Genomic DNA, 5,478 nt, shown 5'->3' with positions numbered 1-5,478 from the left:
ACACACTCCCATACTGCTCCCACACACACACACTCACACACACACACACAGCTCTCTCTCTCCCTCTCTTTCTCTCTCTCTCTCTCTCTCCTCCTGCACTCCAGAGGAATTCCATGTTCGAGACCTAGAGCTCACACACACACACACATTTAGATAATGTACTAGGAGCACGTACACACACACACACACACACACACACACACACACACACACACACACACACACACACACACATTTAGATAATGTACTATGAGCACGTACACACACACACACACACACACACACACACACAGCTCTCTCTCTCCCTCCCTCTCTTCCTCTCTCTCTCTCTCCTCCTGCACTCCAGAGGAATTCCATGTTTGAGACCTAGAGCTCACACACACACACACACACACACACACACAGACCCAGAGCTCATGTTCTGGAGACTTCCGGGAGCTGTGGAACCCAAAGCTGCATGGTGACCTTTGACCCTAATCCATCATTCTGCAGGTCAGGCTAGCAGGCAGGAGCCCCCCTCTCACACACCACACGCACACACACACACACACACACGCACACACACACACACTCTCTCTCTCTCTCTCTCTCTCTCTCTCTCTCTCTCTCTCTCTCACACACACACACACACACACATACACACACTCTCTCTCACACACACACACACACACACACACACACTCTCACACACACGCACACACATACACACACACTGTCACACACACGCACACACATACACACACACACACACACACACACACACACACACACACTCACTCACACTCACACACATACACACAAACTCACACACATGCACATGTACACGCATGCATGCACACACAAACCACTGCTCTGATCTTAACCCTTTATTCTACAACACTGCAACAACCCTTCCTCTTAACCTCTTAGGCCATTCAACACACTACACACACACACACACACACACACACACACACCACTATGCGCTGAGCCCTTTTCCACCCACACAGAACTGCTTTGGTCCCTGTTCAGAACATGTGAACTGTTTTCCGACCCAACAGAACATTTCAAACGAGGCACAAAATAGAGTGGACGTGTTCTCCTACTGCTCAGAAGGGAGTTTCCCCTCCGGATAAACAAAACTAGCCAACATGTAAACAAAACTAGCCAAAACACAAACAAAACTAGCAACTAGCCAACACGTAAACAAAACTAGCCAACACGTAAACAAAACTAGCCAACACACAAACAAAACCAGTCAACACACAAACAAAACTAGCCAACACGCAAACAAAACTAGCAACTAGTCAACACACAAACAAAACTAGCCTACACACAAACAAAACTAGCCAACACACAAACAAAACTAGCCAACACACAAACAAAACTAGCAATTTGTCAACACACAAACAAAACTAGCAACTAGTCAACACACAAACAAACAACACACAAACAAAACTAGCAACTAGTCAACACACAAACAAAACTAGCCAACACACAAACAAAACTAGTCAACACACAAACAAAACTAGCCACCACATAAACAAAACTTGCCAACAGGAAAAGAAAACTAGTCAATTTATAAATAAAACTAGCCAACTAGCCCTTCAGTGCATCCGCTGCACACACTGCCCTGTTGTTTGCACAGGACAACTGTCACATAACCCTCCTGTGTGTGGAGTTTGCAGTGCAACACCATTGGTGATGACATACAGTGTGTGTGTGTGTGTGTGTCTGTGTGAGAGAGTGAGTGAGTGTGTGTGAGTGTGTTTGTGGAGCTTGCAGTGCAACACCATTGGTGAAGACGCATCCTTGGTGCCGTTCAAAACTGGTGGAAATGTGGGATGGTTCAATAGACACTAGTTCACTAGAACTCACACACACACACACACACACACACACACACATACACATACAAACTGACACACACACATACACAAACAAACTCACACACAAAGGTTCAAAACATCGTTCCCTGTTGGTCGGTCTGAGTTGAGCTGGGTTGTTCCACAGGCCTGGAAGAGAGAGAGAGAGAGAGAGAGAGAGAGAGAGAGAGAGAGTGTGTGTGTGTGTGTGTGTGTGTGTGTGTGTGTGTGTGTGTGTGTGTGTGTGTGTGTGTGTGTGTGTGTGTGTGTGTGTGTGTCCCGCAGGCCTGTGTGTGTGTGTGTGGCCGGAGATTAAGAGCCTTTCTCAGTATACACCCAGTTTAACTCTGGAGCACAGACCTAAAGGATAACCCAGACATGGACAGAGGAGCCGATGAGTGTGTGTGTGTGTGTGTGTGTGTGTGTGTGTGTGTGTGTGTGTGTGTAGAGAGAGAGAGCTGTGACCAGCTGTTTAGAGGGGGTGTGTGGGTGGTGGTGTTTGCATGTGTCACTGCTTGTCAGAAGCTCCAACAGTGAGAATGCTGCTTCTCTCTCTAGGGACAACTGACCCCTCTCCTCTCCTCTCCTCTCCTCTCCCCTCCTCTCTCCTCTCCTCTCCTCTCCTCTCCTCCTCTCCCCTCCTCTCTCCTCTCCTCCCCTCCCCTCTCTTCTCCTCCCCTCTCTTCTCCTCTCCTCTCTCCTCCTCTCCTCTTTCCTCCTCTCCCCTCCTCTCCTCTCCTCCCCTCTCTTCTCCTCCCCTCTCTTCTCCTCTCCTCTCTCCTCCTCTCCTCTTTCCTCCTCTTCCCTCCTCTCCTCTCCTCTCCTCTTCTATGGAGAGTCAAAACTCTGTGTTGAAATCAGTCGAAAGGTTCTTCACATTGGAAATGGTTCTTTAGAGCCTCAGATCATAATGTGCCTGGCCTATTGTGCAATTTAACATGCCATTTATTTAATGGTTCCTTAAAGAAGGGCTGCTTCAGTATGGTTCCATAGGAGTCCCCAGATAGCACAGAAATGGCCAATACAGCCTTCAGTCAGCTGGTGGCCTTTCTGGGTAAAGTAATTCAAAACCAAATAAAATATGCTTTCAATTTGCTTTAATATTCCGTTTTAAAGGTCAGTTATTTTATGACTTCGCCAAAGCGTGAATAGGTCAAGCGAATCAGACGTGCTGCTGTATCCCGGATCCTGTTCGTGGCGATGCACGCGGATCTGTAGACCGGCAGATTCCAGTCCTTCGAATGAGTCCTTGTGCCCTCCGCAATGCTCAAACAACAGCATCTGCCAATATGCGGTTCTGCCATGAAATCGACGCCGTCGCAGCGCAGAGCCTTCCAAGCCTTACGCCGTAATCTCCGCAAGACAGCTAAAGCCAGAGCTTATGCATATACTCTAGTATCTTACGGCTCTGGCTAACGCGAACGTCGCTGCCTAGCAACAATATGTAGCTATGATTCAGTTCAAATATGTTGTAGGCTACATTATAGGCACGGAAACAACGCAGTCGGCCTAGCTCGTTCCCTTCGAGTGCAAGTGAGCTTGGGCAATATGTTTACGTGCGCGCGCGCGTGTGTGTGAGTGAGAGAGAGAGAGAGAGAGAGAGCGAGAGAGAGCGAGAGAGCCTCATCCATCACGGACAACAGTGCCAGTAGAGCACCCGCCACCTCCGGTCATATAAATAAACACCCTCGAGCGCACTAAGCTCACAAATTCACACACCACCGGGGTTCTGCCCCGTGACCCCAGCAGCAGCTATTAAACCCCGCGTGCCCCGAGCTGCCCTTCCACCGGACGGGGAGGTTTTCTACACGCGTCTCCGTTCCCGGTCCCTTCCGTTAACAGAATTCCGTCTCATCTCGACTGTAGGCCTAAATGCTGGTCTTTAGGGTTCTCGTAGCCTAGGCTATAGCCTACTGCTCAAACGCGCAGGGGAGCGGTAAATAATAGCATATATAGCCTTTACAAATAATTGATAATCAATCAAATTATAAATTATTATTGTAGGCCTAAATGTAGTTCACATTTTAGAAGCATTTTTAGAAGCAATTTTAAGTTCAACCTTCTTCATTTATGGAAGGCAGCTCTTGTGCATTTTGGAATAATATGAATTGTAGCCTGATGATATTAGTTAGATGGTATAATTAGAGTCTAATACTACTACCAATTATTATTGCTATTATTATTATTATTATTATTATTATTATTATTATTATTATTACTATTATTATTATTATTATTATTATTAGTAGTAGTAGTAGTAGTAGCAGCAGCAGTAGGCCTAATGATATTCGTAATAGAACAGAGAGGTAATAGAGAATCTACTACTGCTACAGCTGCTGCTGCTAATTAGCCTAGTAGTGGTATTATTACCGGCAAGGTAAAGAGAGGCCTACTGCAAGGCAACCCAATGTACTTCACAAAAACAAATAATAATAATAATAATAATAATTAATAATTATAATAACAATAATAATAATTATTATTAAACTATTATTATTATTATTATTATTATTATTAGTAGTAGTAGTAGTAGTAGTAGTAGTAGTAGTAGCAGCAGCAATAGAAGTAGTAGTAGTAGTAGTAGTGGTAGCAGTAGTAGTAGGAGTGGTGGAAGTATTATCATTTGGCCGTAGAAATAAAGTCTTTATGTTTAGGCTACAGTAGCAAAAGTAGTAGTAGCCTTGTAGTGGCCGAGATAAAGTGTTTACATGTTTTGGCTACAGTAGTCCTTATTATTATTATTAGTTGTAGTGGTGGGGGTAGTGGTATTATCATCATGTGGCTGTAGAAATAAAGTGTAAACATACAATAGTCCTGTCAAGCTTAGATCGCAGTTCATTCTCAGCTGAGATCTCTCGCGCCGCCGTGATTTATTCCAGAACAGCCGGTCAGCGGGACCGCTCGAGCTCTCTGCTCGCCAGACACATCATGCGCACTGACACGAATCCACGGGCTTCGGACGTCAGATGACCACTTTTATTTACATCAAATAAAGTCCACTTTTTAGAGCTAGCGCCGCGGGAGAGAAAACGAGGTCGGAATAGCCAGCCGTCATCGCTGTAATAATCAGCCTGTTTCTCAAGAGTAGCTGTCCCAGTTTGTTATTTTCCCCCAGAAAGGTCTCTGCTAATTTATCTGTGAACAAAAATACATTAATATTACGCTTATTTAAATGACAAGATAATCAAAATGGAAAGAACAAAAATCTAAAGATAAAAATAGGCTACAGTTAGGAGTCGGTAGTTGGTCCTTCTGCCTTGATGTTTTATCATGTGTTAAATCAGGTCATAAAGAATTAAGCCGTTGCGATTGTCTTTTACAATTAATCTTTCGAAAAAAGTGTTTTGTGAGCTATAAGTTTGGATACTAATACAACCAAATTTCGACAGCATGGTAGCCTACCACATTATTTTAATATTTACAAATAATGGTTCAAGTTCACAATCGAATATTGCACTGCTGTGCTGTTAATATTGTTCGTGCATTTGACAGTTAGGCCCAACTCATTTCTGCTACCTTATTACCCCCTCGCTAAATGGCTACATGATTAAAAATGAAAATTAGCAAACGTCTCTTGCACAGCCTTCTGAGAGACAGTCTAGTACTCACATCTTGTTCCGCCATTCCGGTGTTT

This window comes from Sardina pilchardus, chromosome 6 (assembly GCF_963854185.1).
Source record: "Sardina pilchardus chromosome 6, fSarPil1.1, whole genome shotgun sequence".
NCBI classification, from domain to species: Eukaryota; Metazoa; Chordata; class Actinopteri; order Clupeiformes; family Clupeidae; genus Sardina; species Sardina pilchardus.
This window is presented reverse-complemented; position numbering follows the sequence as displayed.